The sequence below is a fragment of the Pinus tabuliformis genome, chromosome 5_2 (assembly GCF_031772625.1).
Source record: "Pinus tabuliformis cultivar Carrire ecotype Pingquan chromosome 5_2, CPIR1, whole genome shotgun sequence".
In the NCBI taxonomy this organism is placed as follows: domain Eukaryota; kingdom Viridiplantae; phylum Streptophyta; class Pinopsida; order Pinales; family Pinaceae; genus Pinus; species Pinus tabuliformis.
In genome coordinates, this window is record NC_142306.1 from 752,059,943 (window position 1) to 752,079,507 (window position 19,565).

The 19,565-nt window shown below is 35.8% G+C and overlaps 1 pseudogene; it reads left to right on the forward strand.

Moving 5' to 3' along the window:
• Positions 1-251: 251 nt before the first annotated feature.
• LOC149161428 (protein TOPLESS-RELATED PROTEIN 2-like) overlaps positions 252-19,565 on the forward strand; it is a 46,870-nt pseudogene continuing 27,556 nt past the window's right edge.

Genomic DNA, 19,565 nt, shown 5'->3' on the forward strand with positions numbered 1-19,565 from the left:
AGGTCGATTCTAGTTAGATGGGCGAGGAGAAGAAGGACCTGAGCAAGATCAAGTGCTTCCATTTCCATGAGTTCGGGCACTATGCCTATAAGTGTCTTAATCGAAAGGAGTCCAATAAAGATCATGTGGCTGCATCAGCTGAGGTAGATGTGTTTTCTTCTCAGTTCGATAAATATTTCTCATTGATAGCTTGCATGGAAAACTCAACAGAGAACAGTGTATGGTATATTGATTCATGAGCATCCTTCCACATGACAGGGAACAAGGAGTATTTCAGCCACCTGAAGGAGAAGGCCATGCAGTTTCACATTAAGCTAGGAGATGATGGAAAATATGCAACTAGCGAAGTTGGTACTATCAGTTTTGAGAGGGAGTCAGGTAGCTCTCTCCATCTCAAAGATGTCTACTATGTTGTGGGCTTGAAGCAGAACCTTGTTTCAATAGCTACCCTTGAGGATAAGGGTTATGATGTCATCTTCAGTAGAGGTATGGCTTACCTCTAGCACTTAGCTTTTGGATGTAAGAAGAAAATGTGCGAGGAAGAAGAATCTACACCTGCTACAGGTTGCGACAGGTACAACCTTGAGTAGCAAGGCAAGAAGAGCATAGAGTAGAGACATGAGGGAGGAGGAGAGACGAACTTTGTGGGAGTCCTTAGAGCGAGAGAAAGTTAGAGATCTCAAGAAGGAGCCTCAACCAGTTTCATTGTTTCAGTCTTGGTTAATTGGAAAGTGGGCTGACCAGTAGGATGAAGAGGAGAAAATACCAGGGCAAGTGGAGGTGGCCACTCCGTTAGTGACTCCCAGTACAAGGAGAGTTCGAGCCAATTGGGCAAAAGAGTTGTTTAGGGAGGATTAGAAGAGAGTTGGACCTCCTACTACCCCTCCTTCAGGTAGAGTAAGCAGCCATAGAGATACGCGGGGTACATAGCACTTATGACTGAGGTGATAGACTCGCAAAATAGGAGTATTGTTGGAAGAAATGGGTCTTCAGATCATATTTTGCAATAACAAGCAGGGAAGCCTTCTAGTTCAGAGGGAGAAACTACAACAACAAATAACGTGGTGGCTTTGAAGACAAATTCAGGTGGAATAGGTTCTTCCAGAAGTAACTTCTTCGCTAAGGAGTGTTGAAATTGTAGCGAGCAAGGTCTTTTATAGCTTGTGCCTTAGCCAGTGAAGACCTCGAATTGTCCATATGAGTTAGAATTCAGTTAGTATGAGTTATTTCCAATTTACTAGAATAATCATCAGGTTAACATGCGTAGAGTTGAAGCTTCGGTTATATAGGAGTCTGCATCAGTTTGACTATAGAATGAGGTGACAGTTAGTAGTTCAGTTAGAGTGAAGTAGTCTTCAATCTTGATTGAAGGAAGGACAAGTTAGGAACTCCAGTGTTGATTGGAGAGATAAAGAGTATCACCCTTAGATAACTCATCAATCAAGAACTCAAGTTCCAAATTTGAACTTGGTCTCCTTGAATGTTCAAATTGGGTCTATAAAGAGGAGGATGAAGGCACAACGAAATTTATTGTTTTGTGCACAAAGGTTTGTGACAAGATATATCTCACGAGTTTGTGAGAAAGCCTTGATTGTGGAGAGTGCAAGAATTGTGTCTCAAGAAATAGGAGGCACAAGTGTGCTAGGATTTAGGAGTTGGTTTTGCATAGGGAAGAGGAGTCGGATCGTGAGAAATAGGAGGCAGGAAGTGCACAAGGATATAGGGTTTTTCCCTTTAAAATAGCGGTTGATATGCCTTAGAGAATAGGGGCTGATGTGTGCTAGTTAATAGAGACCTAGTGCTCAAGGATTAAGGAGCCTTTAGTGCGCAAAGATGAAGTAGAAGAGAGCAGGTTTTGTAGAGAAAGTCATGGAGGCAACAAAGGAACAATTGTGTGCTAGAGGGTTGAAATCAAGCAGGATCAAGCCCAACCAAGATCAATTGTATCGGCTGATAATTGTGTGAGAAGTGTAATGCCTTCTCAAAGACACTGATTACTTTGTAATAGATCCGAGTGCTGAAGAATAATCAATAAAATAGCGACATCAAGCAAGCAGGTTTCCCCTATTGGTTTTCCTGAGAAAACAAGCATGTCAATTTGTGCATGTGTTTTTATGTCTGTGTTTATATTCCACTGCTTATTAATTGTTAAGAAACTTTGTATCTTGGTGAAAGTAAACTAGTTTTCAATGTTCAATTATTCATCTAAGTAGTTGCAGAGTTTCATGGAAATTTAACGTAAAGTATGACGATGTTTTGAAAGTGATTGGTGTGTGCCGAGAAAGTAGGAAGAACGAATTCCTTGACAAGTAAGAACACACCAATCACTTTCAAATATCTCGGGGAAGCCAATATTTTTCAATTTCTCCACATCATATGGGATCAAAAAAATCACAATAATGACGAAAAAGTTATTCAACCAACACATGCACTCTATTGCAATAGAGTGTGATTGAGAGAGAGTAGTAGACTGCAACCACCAACCTCCTATTAGGTCCACCCCATCTTTTTACACAATAAGAGTACAAGGAGGTATGTTTCAAGGAGGTATGTTTCAATTCATTTGTAGTGGAAACATCCCATCACATAGATGCCATCCCTTAAGATATAGAACAATAATAAACCAGAACTCCATCTTATTCATAAGCATCTTATGCTTACAAGTAACAACAACATAAAATTTTGTATGGAATTTCATATAGCTTTCTCCTGATATCAATACTAGGCTATACTTACCAAGTCACAAGACTTTACTTGGGATGGGACTTGTATATAGTGGAGAGCCAAAATTGTCTTGGGATTCAATGAAGACTCATGAGTCAACGAAACGAAGACTCCACACCTTGGAAAATTAAAAAAAATATAGATACCGTAGAACATAAATATATATTTTAGATTATACATGAGAGACTACACTCTACTCACTGTAATGCAAACACACTGATATAATGCAAAATAACATATCTTATGTCCCGACCATCTTTTGCATTTTAAATTTTCTTTTTCTTTCTTTTTGTCTGTCTTATGCTTTTCCATTATTTTAGTGGTATCAACCTCTAGGGCAATGTTTTTCGGCCCTACTTGAGGATGTAGATAAGCGAGTGCCAAATCCTAATGAACCATTGACAATTAACCTGAGAATAGAGATGATATCCAGGACAAAAATGTGACATGGAAAGTGTTAAGTATGGTAAAGGGAAATGGGCACACTACTTCAATTCAAGTCTTCGGTGTAGTATCCCTCCTATAACCCTAAGGCTTTAGGAGAGATCCCGATGGACACAAGCTAAAGATTAACCCCCCTTGTAAGGTGAGAGAACAACTTACCAATTAAGATCAGTCAATCATCCAGATCACCCGTTATCCATACCAAATGTGTAAAACATTAAGTAAAAGCACTCGATTGCAAAATGTCCAAAGTACCTATTGAGTGGTAGTCCACCTTCATCCAAGAGGAATTTCCGATGGTGAGAGGTGTCTGATGTTGATTTGGGGTAGCATCGAATGTGCTATAGCCACAAAATTTGGTGGAGAGGTTGGGGCACATGAGATCTCCAATACCCAGAAAGGGTTTGGGCAGATTTTAAACAGATCAGGAGATATTAAAATAATCAATATTTTAAATGGAGTCCCTAAGTCTAAACTTAGGGAAAATAAAATATTAATGTGTATTAATATGAATCTCTGTTACAGTGGTCCAAAAGACATGGATCAAGCCAGATATAATCTAGGTCGTTGATTAGGGACTTAATCTCGGCCGTTGATATGTCAACGAGAAAAGCATAAGAGGGGGCTTGAGGGTCACTTGGAGAAGACACCAGAGTGATCAGTCATTCTATTCTCTAGAGCGGGGTTTGCTAAGAGAGAGAGAATCAATGATCGAGAGAGCAGTTGAGGGGCATTGAGTACAGAGAAATAGAGAAGGTAGAGATTGTGTTGGGAGAGTAGCGCAACAACCAAGGAGAGTGACGTAGAGCCAACAAGGGCTCACGCAAGGCCACACACAAGCAGCCAAGTGCTGCGCAGAGCACCAAAGGGACCAGTGTAGCTGATGCAAAGGCTCCCAGAGCTGACGCAGGGCCTCCTGGGGCTGACGCAGGCCAAGGAAGGTTGATGCAGGGCCAACGCTGGGCTAGGAGAGGTTGACGTAGTCTAGATTGGGTAGACGCTGGGGTTGAAGAGTAGTTTTGTGCCGAGGAACTACCGAAAGGATTTTTCGAGGTTTTAGCGAGGAGATTTCTCTCAAACTGTGAGGTATAGCTGCTAAGGAAACTCTCAGTTGGGTAGGCCAGTCTCGGCACCCAGATTGTACTCTGATATTGCTTAATAAGGAAACCCTCCGATAATTGCACCGGTTTTCCCGAATTGGGTTTTTCCGGGGACATTGGTCCAAAAAGAATGGTGTCATGTGGTGTGTTTGTTCTTGTTTCTTTTAGTTGCTGATCTGTAATATATTGAGCCTGCACTGGTGTTTATTTTCAGTATTTACTTTGTAAATAACTTGTTAAAGAAAAAATAACAAGTAGGTAGGAATAAATCAGAAAAAGTGCATGAAGGGTTTCTAACTAAGTAAACTTAGAAACTTCAACATTTGGCTACTGCAGATGGTTGAGGAACTGGCATGTCGTAATCAATAAGTAAATGTGTAGGGCTGTTGGTTGGTTGGTTGTCTAAGATAGGAGATTTTTTTTTCTTCTCCTATGGCATTGCCCATTTTGGCGGGTAATAAGAATCTCTTGTCTGGAGACTCTTGTATCTAGTTCCCCTTCCTTATCCTCTAGTAATAGGTCAAAAAGAGCCATTGCTCCTACAAACAGAAGAACTACTTGTAAGATCACTATCGCTATGCTTTCCTCCATAATTTCCCCTTCCCTTATAGTCATGAACCTCTTTGATAGTTCTCCTACCTCAACCATAACATCCACACCATTGCTTAATGCTGCATTCAAGTCCTTGGATATTTGTGACTTCCTAGATACTTGTCATAAATTTCTTGAAAAGTATGATTAATGGTTTCCTAAGTTCAATGGTACTGATGCAGTCGCAACCGAGAAACATATGCATGAGTTTTACTAGTGTGTTGGTGGAAGGCTAATTGAAGAATGGGAAATAGTCATGATGTTGTTTTACTTATCCTTAAAAGGAAATGCTAGAGATTTGTACCTAGATTTTCTCGCAAGAAGCCTTAAGAACCAGGACCAACTCCATGAAGCACTTAACAAGATATGGGTCATAATGAAGGAAGGCATGCAACTCTTGGCTAAGTTCTAGGAAGCTAAGAAAACCAATAATGAAAGTGTTAAGGATTTCACTTAAAGGTTTGATAAATTGCTCAAAGAAGTGCCTAACTTGTATAAGCCTACTGATCAAACTACCATTGCCCTGTGTGGATGCTTTTCTTGACATATATCCTATGCACTAAAGGATAAAGTCTCTCAAACCATTGAGCAAGCCAAGGATTTTTTTGTAACTATAGGATGTAATTTGACCTCATCTAAGAGTGATTTACTTTCATACCCAGAGCCAAATTGGTGTTTTCAATTGTAAGCCGAGTAGCCAGGTGGATCCCACATCACAAGTCTTTGCCCAAAAATTTGATAAGATTACTGATGAGTTGATGCAGGGAAAATGGCTATGACGAACAAGTTAACAATCTTAGTTAGGGAAAGAGGGTCTTGTTACCCGCCAAAATGGATAACCCCATAGGAGAAAAAATTTCTCCTACATTTGAAAGCCAACCAACCTTTGGGTAAGGTGAGACAACAAAATTACAATCAAGGTCTATCAATCTTCCAAATCACCCTGTTATCCATACTAAATGCCTAAAAGAAACAAGTTTAAGAACCCAATTGCAATAGAGATAATGTACAATACAGATAATGTGCTAGGGGGAGTTTGCAATTTTTTGTTTGTTGTTGTCTACATGTTTTGTTTTTGTCGAGTTTGAGAATGACCATGCTTTGTGTTGTATTTGTTTTCTCATTTTTTGTTGTTTGGTCTTGGCTTTGTTTGCAGGGAGAGAAAATGCAAGAGATGAGATGGAGGTTATCATTCATAAATGAAGGTGAATCACCTTAACTATGTGCAATGCACTTCACTCACAATTATCGTTTCTTCATTCATGAATCCATTTGCTTGCTTTTCAATTTATTATATGTTTTATATGTTGTATCATGCTAAGCTATATTGATCTTCTTTCTGTAGTGAGCAACTACAATTGTATAGTCTATGAAGTTTAAGCGGTGAAGATATTGTAGACATTCTACAAATGCAGCGTAAATGATCGGTAGGCCATATTGTTTTCCTACATAATAATTATTGTGCTTTAATCCACCAAAATATTTGTTGTTTGCACAACAATTGATTCTTTTGTCATGGCTTCAAGGTAGTGTGATTTTGTTAATGGGTGTGAGGTTTGAGATCTTTTGAGAACTTTGATATGAAATAGAGGGAAAAGTTATACCGGGGTTCACATTTACAGGGCTTATTGTTCATGACAGTTGTTGCTAGAACATTAATGAAGGGTGAGCAAGTATGTGTATGATAAATTTATCGCTCTGTATATTTGTTATTTAATTTCTCTCATAGTTTATTCATGATCTCATATATAATATTACTTTGTGCAGTGAGTGATTACAATTGTGGTGTCTGGGATGGTTAAGTGGAGAAGATGCCTTGGGCATTGAAGCATAGAGGATGGGTGAGTCATGTGGTTTTGCAACAAAATAGTATTTTTATTATTTGTTTGCACAATTATTTCTCTGTCTAGGATGGTTTTCAAGTAGTACTACTCAATCAGTGGTTTGACATATACATCAAATGGTATATTTAAATTTGTATTTTTCTTGCTCCGCATCACATGCACAACCCCATAGTATGTGCCCTATAGACGAGGTGGGTAAGGTCAGACAAGAAAGCATCCATTGTGGTAACATACAACACTACTGCTGTGTGAACCATAGGGTTTTAGGTGTTCAATATGTTTAGATTCTTTTTCGGAAAACAATTACCTATTATGAAAGCATTGTTTGTATTATTTATTGTAGAAGTACATAGACTTTATTAAATTTATATTTCTTTTGAGATATAGCATGGAATATAATTGGACTCAGACTACTTTGCATGACAAGTTCATGAATTCAAACTCTCTAGTTTAACATATTTTAGAAATCTAATATTTTTTTTTGTGTATCTATTGCAAATGGCTTGTTCCAATGAGCATGAATACGTGAAATACAAAATGGACTCTCCCATTTTATATAACAATCTAAAAAAATGTGTGTTTCTTATTATGATTAAATATTGCATTCAACTCTCCAATTTAACTTATATAATGATTGTAATAACTTATTTTCTATTTGTTGTAGATGGCTGGTTCTGATGAGCATGAGCAAGTGGAATACAAAAGAGAGTGTCCATCGTTATAAAACAAACTCTAGGGGAGGTGCATTTCCTATTATGAATAATTATTATTGGTTTTGAAATATGCTTACCATTACAAACTGTGTGTATTTTAATTTTTAACCTTATTCGGTGCACTTTGTTTCCTTTTAGTGAAGGAAAGCACATTGCTGGAGAGATGATGTGCAGAGGGGATGTTTACAATTTTTTATTTGTTCTTGTTTGGATGTTTTGTTTTGTTGAGTTTGATCATGGCCATGCTTTGTGCTGTAATCATTTTCTTTTGTTTCACATTTCTTTCTTGTTTTTTGCAGTTTTGTTTTGGTTTCGCTTGTTGGGTTTGTCATACTCGTTTTCCTTTGCTTTGCTTTTTTGTTTTTATGTTTTTTGTAGTTTGGTCCTGGTTTCATTTGTTAGACGTGAAAAAGGCAGACAGAGAAAATGGAGGTTATTCTTCATAAATGAAGGTGAGTCAACATACCTATATGCAATGCACTTTAGTTAAAAGTATCTTTTGCTAATTTGTGGCTGCATTTGTTTACTATTCAATTTATTATATGTTTCATCTATGCTCTCATAATCAATATACTGATCTTTAGAAGGTGAAGAACTAAAATTATATAATATACAAAGGTGAAGTGGTGAAGATGCATTAAACATTCTACAAATGTGGCACAAAAGATGGGTGAAGCATACTTTTCTCCTACAAAAGACTATTGTTCTTTAATACAATGAAATATTTGTTGTTTGCACAATCATTTATCATTTTGTCATGGTTTCGAGGTAGTATGATCTTGTTAATGGGTGTGAGATTCAAGATTTTTTCTAGAACTTTGATCTGAAACAAATGGAAAAGTTATATTGGGGTTTACATGTCCAGGGATTATTTTTCATGATTGTCGCTACTATAATATTAGTTAAGGGAGGGCATATATGTGTACGGTTAACTCATCAATTTGTATGTATATGATTTAAGCTCTTGTGGTTTATTTGTGATATCATATATAATATTACTTTGTGCAGTGACTACAATTGTATTGTCTGGGAGGGTTGATTGGAGAAGATACCACTCAATTAGTGGTTTGATATATACATCAAATGGTATGTTTAAATTTATATGCATTCTTGCTCCACATCACACACACAACCCCCTACAATGTGCCCTAGGGAGGAGGATGGGAAGGTCGAGCAAGCAAGCATACCGACCCTTCATTGTGCTAATAGACAACACTATTGCCTTGTGGCCCCTTGGATTTTGGGTGTTCAATATGTTTAAATATGTTTAGATCCCTCTTACGAAAAGAATCATCTCTAATTATAACATTGATTTCCTTATTCCTAGTAGAATTACATCTTGTTTATAAGATTTATATATTTTGAGATATAGTGGAATATAAATGGACTAGAATTAAGTTGGATGACAAGCTCATGCCTTCAACTCTTGAGTTTAACTTTTATTAGAATTCTAATATTTTATTGTGTATCTACTACAGATGGTTGATTCCAGTGGGCACAAATACGCCAAATACAAAATGGATTATCCCCCTTTATATAACAAAACTTGAAGACAAGAATGTTTCATATTATGATTAATTATTTCATTCAACCCTCCAGTTTAACTTCTATAATGATTCTAATATCTTTATTATGTATTTGTTGTAGATGTCTTGTTTTGGTGAGCACGAGTAAGTGGAATAGATAATGGAGTGTCTACCATTATATAATAAACTCTAGAGGAGGCATGTTTCCTATTAGGAATAACTAATGTTTTGAAATTTTCGTAACATTACTATTTGTGTCTATATTTTAACCTTATTCACCCCACCTTTTTTTCCTTCCAGTGGAGGAGAGAACACTACAATAGAGATAATGTGCAAAGGGGAAGTTTGTAATTTTAAAATTTGTTGTTGCCTACATGTTTTGTTTTTTTTTGAGTTGGAACATGGCCATGCTTTTTGTTGCACTCGTTTTCCTTTGTTTTGTATTTTTCTATCATTTCTTGTAGTTTGGTATTTGGTTTTGTTTTTAGGGTGTGCGAAAGGAAATGAAGGGAGCAGGGAGAGAAAATGAATGTGATAAGATGGAGGTTATAATTCATAAATGAAGGTAAACCATACATGATCTAATATATAATATTACTTTGTGTCGTGAGTCAATACAGGTGTAGTGTCTATTATTTAATTTTTCTCGTGGTTTATTTGTGATCTCATATATAATATTGATTTGTGCTGTGAGTGACTACAGTTGTAGATTCTGAGATGATCAAGTGGAGAATATACCTTAGGGAATGCAGATGCAACATAGAGGATGGGTGAGTCATGTTGTTTTCCTTTTCTGAAAAAGATTACCTTTTATGAAAACATTGTTTGTATTATTCCTAGTAGAAGTACATATAGTTTAGAAAAACTATATTTTCTTGAGGTATAGCATGGAATATTACTAGACTTGGACTTGGACTAAGTTGCATGGAAAGTTCATGAATTCAAACTCTCTAGTTTAACATATTTCAGAAATCTAATATTTTTTTGTGTATCTATTGCAGATGGCTTGTTCTAGTGAGCATTAATACATGCAATACAAAATGGACTATCCCCTTTTATATTACAATCACAATCTCAAGGAAACATGTGTTGCTTATTGCATTCAACTCTCCAGTTTAACTTATGTAACGACTGTAATATCTTATTTCTATTTATTGTAGATGGCTTTTTCTGATGAGCACAAACAAGTGGAATACAAAAGAGAGTGTCCATCGTTATAAAATAAACTCTAGGGGAGGTGTGTTTCCTATTATAAATAATTATAGGTTTTGAAATATGCTTACCATTACTAATTGTGTGTATTTTAACCTTATTCAGTGCATTTTTTTTCCTTTCAGCGAAGGAGAGCACATTGCAGGAGAGATGATGTGCGGAGGGGATGTTTGCAATTTTTTATCTTTTCTTGTTTGCATGTTTTCTTTTTTTGAGTTTGAGCATGGCCATGCTTAGTGTTGTAATCATTTTCCTTTGTTTCACATTTTTGTCTCGTTTTTTTTTTTTTAGTTTTGTTTCGGTTTCGTTTGTTGGTTTTGTTCTACTAGTTTTCCTTTGTTTTCTGTAGTTTGGTCTTGGTTTCGTTGCCTGGACATGGAAAAGGAAACAAAGAAATTAGACAGATAAAATGTAGGTTATTGTTTGTAAATGAAGGTGAGTCAACATACATGTATGCAATGCACTTCACTAAAAATATCTTTTGCTAATTTGTGGCTCCATTTTTTTGCTATTCCATTTATTATTTGTTTTATCTATGCTCTAATAATCAACTATATTGATCTTCTTATGTAGTGAAGGACTACAATTGTATAGTCTACAAAGGTGAAGTGGTGAAGATGCACTAAACATTCTACAAACGTGGCATAGAGGATGGGTGAGACATACTTTTCTTCTACAAAATACTTTTGCCATTTAATACACTGAAATATTTGTTGTTTGCACAATGATTTATCCTTCTGTCATGGTTTCGAGGTAGTATGATCTTGTTCATGGGTGTGAGATTCAAGATCTTTTTCTAGAACTTCGATATGAAACAAAAAGGAAATGTTCTATTGGGGTTTACATGTTCAAGGCTTATTGTTAATGATTGTCGCTGCAGTAATATTAGCCAAGGGAGGGCAGGTATGTATATGGTTAATTCATCGCTTTGTATGTAGGCTATTTAAGCTCTTGTGGTTTTCATGTATAATATTACTTTGTGCAGTGAGTGATTACAATTGTATTGTCTAGGAGGGTTAAGTGGAGAAGATACACAAGGCATTGTAGATGCAGTGCAAAGGATGAGTGAGTCATCTTGTTTTCCAACAAAAGGGTGTTATTATTATTCATTTGCTCGATGTTTTCTCCTTTTAGATTTGGTTCTCTGGTAGTACCACTCAATCAGTGGTTTGACATATACATCAAATGTATGTTTAAATTTGTATGCCTACTTGCTACACATCACACACACAACCCTACACAATGTGCCCTAGAGAGGAAGATTGGAAGGTCGAGCAAGCGGGCATATCAACCCTTCAACCAATCAACCATTGTGCTAATAGACAACACTATTGCCTTGTGGCCTCTAGGATTTTGGGTGTTCAATATGTTTAGATCCCTCTCACAAAAATAATTATCTCTTATGATAACATTGATTTCCTTATTCATTGTAGACTTACATCTTGTTTGGAAGATTTATATATTTTGAGATATAGCATAGAATATAAATGGATTGGAATTAAGTTGGATGACAAGTTCATGCCTAGCTCTCGAGCTTAACTTTTATTTGAATTCTAGCATTTTATTATGTATCTATTGTAGATGGTTGATTCCAATGGGCACAAATACATGAAATACAAAATGGAATATCCCCCTTTATATAACAAAACTTGAAGAGAAGAAAGTTTCATATTATAATTGATTATTGCATTCAACCCTCCAATTTAACTTCTATAGTGATTCTGATATCTTTATTATGCATTTGTTGTAGATGGCTTGTTCTGGTGAGAACAGGTAAGTGGAATATAAAATGGAGTGTCGATCATTATATCAAACTCTAGAGGAGGTATGTTTCCTATTATGAATAAGTATTGGTTTTGAAATTTTCTTACCATTACTATTTGTGTCTATATTTTAACCTTATTCACCCCACTTTTTTTCCTTTTAGAGGAGGAGAGGACACTGTAGTAGAGATAATGCGCAAAGGGGAAGTTTGTAATTTTTTATTTGTTGTTGCCTACATGTTTTGATTTGTTGAGTTTGCACATGGCCATGCATTGTGTTGTACTCATTTTCCTTTGTTTTTTTCATCATTTCTTGTACTCATTTTCATTTGGTTTTGTTTGTTGGGAGTGCGAAAGGAAAGGAAAGAGAGCAGGGAGAGAAAATGAAATTGATGGGATGGAGGTTATCATTCATAAATGAAGGTGAATCACCTTAACTATATGTAATGCACTTTGTTCACAATTATTTTTCGCTCATTTGTGACACAATTTACTTGTTTTTCAATTTATAATATGTTTTATATGTGGTCTCATACTCAACTATATTGATTCACTTTGTGTAGTGAGTGACTACAACTGTATATTCCATGAAGGTCAAGTGGTCAAGATATTTTGGGCATTCTACAAAAGCAGTGTGGACAATCAATGAGCAATAATTTTTTCCTACATATAATAATATTGTGCTTTCAGCCACTGAAATATTTGTTGTTTATGCAACGAATTTTTTCATGGCTTCAGGCCAATATGATCTTGTTAATAGGTGTGAGGTTTGAGATTTTCCAAGAACTTTGATACGAAATAAAGGGAAAATTTACACCGGGGTTCACATTTTTAGAGCTTATTGTTCATGCTTGTTGCTGCTATAACATTAGCCGAGGGCAAGCAAGTATGTGTATGGTTGATTCATTGCTCTGTATATTTTTTATTCTATTTCTCTCGTGGTTTATTCATGATCTCATATATAATATTACTTTGTGTTGTGAGTGACTACAGATGTAGTGTTTACTATTTAATTTCTCTCGTGGTTTATTTGTGATCTCATATATAATATTGATTTGTGCAGTGAGTGACTATATTTATAGAGTCTGGGATGGTCAAGTGGAGAAGATACCTTAGGCAATGCGGATGCAGCATAGAGAATGGGTGAGTCATGTTGTTTTCATTTTTTCAAAAGGATTACCTCTTATGAAAACATTGTTTGTATTACTCCTAGTAGAAGTACATCTAGTTTAGAAAATCTATATTTTTCTTAAGGTATAGCATCGAATATAAGTAGACTTGGACTAAGTTGCATGACAAATTCAAGAATTTAAACTCTCTAGTTTAACAAATTTTAGAAATGTAATATTTTATTTTGTGTATATTGCAGATGGTTTGTTCTAGTGAGCATGAATATGTGCAATACAAAATCGACTCTCCCCTTTTATATAACAATCTCAAATAAATGTGTGTTTTTTATTATGATTAATTATTGCATTCAACTCGCTAGTTTAACTTATATAACGATTTTAATATCTTATTTTCTATCTGTTGTAGATTACTTGTTCTGATGAGCACGAGCAAGAGGAATACAAAAGAGTGTCAATGATTATAAAACAAACACTAGAGGAGGTGTGTTTCCTATTATGAATGATTACTGGCTTTGAAATAAGCTTACCATTACTAACTGGTTGTGCAATTGTAACCTTTTGCAGCCCACTTTTTTCCCTTTCAGCGGAGGAGAGCGCACTATAGGAGAGATGATGTGTAGAGGGGATGTTTGCAATTTTTCTTTTGTTCTTATCTGCATGTTTTGTTGAGTTTGAGCATGGCCATGCTTTTTGTTTTACTCGTTTTCATTTGATTTGCTTTTTATTTTTTAGTTTTTGTAGTTTGGTCTTGGTTTCATTTGTTGGGTATGTTGTACTTGTTTTCCTTTGTTTTGTTTTTTCTTTTCACATTTTTTGTACTTTGGTCTTGGTTTTGTTTCTTGGGTGTGGAAAAAGAAATGGAGGAAGCAAACAAAGAAAATGGAGGTTATTCTTCATAAATGAAGGTGAGTCAACATACCTATATGCAATGCACTTCACTTAAAATTATCTTTTGCTAATTTGTGGCTCCATTTATTTGCTATTCAATTTATTATATGTTTTATCTATGCTCTCATAATCAACTAGATTGATCTTCTTTATGTAGTGAACAACTACAATTGTATAGTCTACAAAGGTGAAGTGGTGAAGATGCACTAAACATTCTACAAACATGGCACAAAGGACGGTGAGACATAATTTTCTCCTACAAAACACTTTTGTCCTTTAATATGTTGAAATATTTTGTTGTTTGTACAATGATTTATCATTTTGTCATGGTTTTGAAGTAGTATGATCTTGTTCATGGGTGTGAGATTCAAGACTTTTTCCAGAACCTTTATATGAAACAAATGGAAAAGTTATACTAGGGTTTACATGTTCATGGATTATTGTTCATGATTGTCACTGCTATAAGATTTGCTAAGGGAGGGTGGGTATGTGTATGGTTAATTTATCACTTTGTATGTATTAGAAAATCAGAAAGGCAGAAAGATTTTCCCTTGTTGATAATTACGTGTGATTTCCTTTAATTATTATTATCTTTTTTATATTCTTCTTTTATCTTAGTTCATCAAGCAATTACCAAAACCAAAACACGAAGATCAAGGACACTAGATGTAGGCACACAACCACGGTAAAACCCTATATAGGGGAAAACTCAGTCAATAACTCTTCCTTTAGTAATTCAAATGAGATAGACCAAGACCCTCGACTAATAGACCTTCCTCCTCCACCAAGTCAACCTTCCAATGAGATACTACAACCTTCAATAGCCTCTTCTTGTCCAGTAGCTACAACCCATCATCAACCCAAAAATTTTGTCCCAACTTCACCAACAACGTTAGAATTTCGGCCTTCCCAACAACTAAAAAATTTAGGCCCCTCTAGCAGCTTCACAACTTCACACGTGTGGGAAAAAGAGAGAAAATTTCGACTTCTTATGTTTGTGAGAGACCACCTTTTCCTTTGCTATCCTTCTTCTTATTCCTTGAAATTCACACTTCTTCTGGCCTTAGAAGTTGCAGATCAAACTTGTTGTGAGTGACAAATGAGGTCGAGTTGCTGTGTTTATATAGTGATTTTGCTTCCCAGTTTAGACCGACGTGTTCAATTTGAGGCTGACTTGGTGGAGGAGGCCTAAGACCTATTTTACAATAAAATAAATTTATTCTTTGACAAATAAATCCCAAGAAGGGTTCTTTACAATATGACATGGACAAGGGCACTTGACATAAACCCTAGAAGCCTTCAATGGAGGCTGTGACCTAAAAACACATCCCAAGAAGGGTTTTACAATATGACATGGACAAGGACACTTGACATAAACCCTAGAAGCCTTCAATGGAGGCTTTGACCTAAAAACAATTGACCTAAGCATGAAACCCATGCTTTAATAAGTCAATTTATTTAATAATAATATATATATATTTTTTCACTTGATAAATACATTTTATTATGACTCAAGTACAATTATGAATCTCAACACTAATTAGCTTCTTCAACACTCCCTCTTAACTAGGGAGGTATTCATAATTACATATATATAGATGTACATGGAAGATCTCCAAAATGAACTATGAAAAGTTCTAGCACACTCAGTGCTGTGAACTAGAAACCTGACCAGGGTATTCTATCCGGGTGGGACTAAGATGGACTAAATCTTTTAGCCAGTTTAGGTACCATCAGGCTTACTAAGTAACCATCAACCCATGGCATATCCAAGGTCAAAGCTCCAAGACCAATGTCACTTTCCCTCTTTGGGATCTAGACATCAACACACATAGGCCGACCAGATGTCCTCCCAAGCATCCGCCATCAGATGCTTCATCTCTCCCTAATAAACTAGATTTATCCATTTGTTCAAGCATGCTTCTAGAGTGTTCATCCTTCTTATGGAGAGATTTATCTGTACAAACACAAACCCCAATCAAAAATAAACTTTCAAATATACATACAAGTAAATACAAACCTTCGGGGTCCTTAATCATCCTGATGCCACTTATATCAAGTTATCCATATGCAACTAGTCAGAAGCTTTTCTTCTTTCATCTCTTCAGAAACCTCAATACATTGTATTTCTTTCGTTTATTCTCTGGTTTCTTCTTCAAGGTATCCATCATGATCATCATAATATGCCCTCCCTCTCAACTAGGGAGATATACCCTTTTCTTTTATCTAGGCTCCTTTCCAACTTAAGGAGATCAACTACTTCCTTTTTCTATAACATGGGAGAGTCTTTCATGGCTCCATTCCGTCTTATAGTATCAAGGTCATCTTGATCATCATCATCCTTATAGATTTCTTTGCCATGCTCATACAGACATCTTCATTATTTGAAGATTGTGTACTTGCAAAACTTTAATAGCAAGTACAACCAAATACATATATAGAAGCGTGAAGTTAATTGTATCAAAGTTATGTCAATATAATGGAAGCATCAAAACAATCAAATACCTAAACCTAGTTAGGTTCATAATAAGCAAGAGACACATACCTTTTGCTAGGGTTATTGTCATTAACCCTAGACCACATCATTAAAACTTAAAGCAACTCAATCAAGATATCAATGCCTCAATATTACTTTCAGAGATATGTTACAGACTCTACTAACCCGTAGATGTCATCTTCGAGACAAATCCTTAGATATCAACAGTTAATAACAATCCTGTTGAAGAATCTAGGGCACATGTAGCTAGTGAGATTCTTCTTGACTTGATAACTATTTGTGAGGCATTTTAATATTCTTATTAGCACAATCTTATCTCTGATATTATTAGAGTGTGTGTTTCTTATTTCATCAAATAGCTACCAAAGAACAAAGAGACAAGAACACAAGATGTTGGCATTTTGTCAGGGCCAAAACCTCTCCCTCTTGGAGAGGAAAACCCGCACATAATTCTTCTTATAGAGATTCCAATTGACGAACACCAAGACCATGACCCTTGACTTACTATGCCACTCCAAGACCAAGACCCCAATCCTCTTCTTTGTCACTGTTGAGATCATCATCATTGCTGCACCATTGAGGCCATCACTAATGCACCACCGAGATCTTCATTACTGCTGAAACACCATTGCTGCACCTTCGTTGAGGACTTCACCATAACAAAGAGATCATTGTTGCTGCACCATAGCTACTCCTTCACTTAGATCTTCATCATTGTATCTATGTCTCCCTTAGGATTATGACTATCTTTATGCCGAGATCATGATTGAGATTACGAGGACCATCATCCAAAATGCATGCTGAGACAAAGTGTCATTGTTGGATAACCGAGATTGTGTGTGCTATATAGGGATCCTCTTCATCATATATATATGCCGAGACTGTGTGTGCTACTGCAGGGCAGTCCATCGAAGCGATATCCAAAATGTTTCCTGAAACTACCCTCTGAAGAGATCTGTCCTAGAGACAAACTTCGAATCTTCCTTACTGTGGCATCTGAAATTGTGTCTCCCTATATTGCAGATTTCAGACCTTTTTACCCATCTGAAAGCTCAGAGAAATCTGAGTTCCTGTACTCGTATGGTTGACCGAGATTCCTGCACCATTTGAAGTTTCAGAGGTATCCGAATTGTATTTTCTGTGGTGACCCCAAAGGGGTATATATAGTGGGTTTTCCCTCCATATTAAGCCGACATGAACCAACGAAGAGGTGTGTCTTATATGTGAGCCAACATGACTTCTTTTAGCTATTTAATTCATTTTTGTAGGCCGACATGACTATTTTTCTTTCAAGAGGATTGTGCTTTTCTTGGAGGGCTATTCTAGACACTAGGTTGACTCATATACATTACATATATGCTCAAGAAGAGCTCTTTACATGTCTTTGACTCTTTGACTTTCCTAGACCTATGGAATGAGCAAGAAACACATTCTTGGAATGAGCAAGAAACTCATTCTTATAATTTACAAAAATAATATTTCATTTTCTTGATTTGTATAAAGATCAAAATTACATTTTTAAATACTGAACATAGTTACACTTTCTTCAAAAAATCCTACCATGCAGCTAAGTTTTAAACAATGTTAGACACTACTAGGGTTTGTTTGTAAACCCTAGATTTTATCTTCAAAACTAAATCATATTAGAAAATAATATTATCAAATCCTAGAATATCAATTACGAGGGCATTGTTACAAACCCTGGAATTCACAATCTATGAGCATCAATAATTAGGTCAGCATACTTGCAAATACATATCTAGGATTTCATGCACTAGCAATTCACACCAATATCTACACAAACATCAACACATCAGAGTTAGACATATAACAATTTTGATAAGGTGGGTTTCGATCAGACAAACGAACATATACCTAGGGATTCATTCATAGGACCTTTCTATAGATATTGCACATGTTTAGTTCATAAACTCTAAATTACCAAACCCTAAAGATCTAGGGTTTCAATACATGACTTAGATATTATCAGCAAACCCTAAAGGGTTAGGGTTTCTATAATAATTCCAAAACCTTAAAAAAATAAGAATTCTTGATTTCATCAACAACCCTAGGTAGACTACGGTTTCAATATTAGCATCGACATACCCTTAGCTTACAATTTTACAGTGAACCCTTTTCGGGTTCCATAAGAATGATAATATAATGAGGGTAGATTCAATCTAATGATTAATCACCCTAACAAGAATCTTTGTGATTCAAAACCCTAGACATAATGATGTTAGTAATGTAAAGCAAATTTAAAATAGAATGAACATACCTTTTATGAAGAGAACCTTATAACAAAGTTTATAGTCTAAGGCATACCTTTGAGTTGTTCCTTAAAAAACCTTGTATCAAATCTTGATGAGCTTCAATAAAACTTCTTTCATGTTTCAAGTCTATCCTTTGAAGTCTCCTCCATAACCCTTGAGCAATCAACAAGCTTTCCTATCCAAGGAAAATATAAAGGGAAAGGTTATTAGTATACAAATGCAAACAAGTCTTGATGTAAGGAGGAAACCAAACATGAAAATATGAAACCAAGAACAAAGTACTTATCTTTTGGTAAAATGGTGGAGGCTGCTCTCTTAACCCCAATCCTTTTAAGGGATACCTAAAACCTTATCAAAATGAAAAATGTTCCAAAAAGACATGTTAGACCTATAAACCTTAGAAATCAAAACGTAAAGGAAACAATTCAAAACTTAGAATAGAAGCATATGTAAGGGATAGAGTGCCTAAGAGTCCCTAGCAAATAAGTCTTTGACTTCGGATTCTTCCATATTGTTCTTCTTTGGTGGAGCTTCATCGACAATATTTTCTTGATCCCTATCTCTCTTCTTATTCCTTGGACTCTCTAGACAATGACTTTTGTAGTGACCCATCTTGTGACAATTGTAACATTTGATCTTGGATAGGTCAACTTTCTTCTTTGGTCCTTTGAACTTCTTGAAGGTTCCCTTCTTCTTGTGATGAGCAAAATAGGCATTAGAGATGTTTTCTTCTTCATCCTCCTTGTTGTTAGTCAACGATATTTGAGCTTCTTCTTGACTGCATGCATTCCACATTTGCTTAAATGTTGGTGTATCCTTCCAACTGTTAAGTCTTGATGCAAAGGCACTCCAAGATTTTG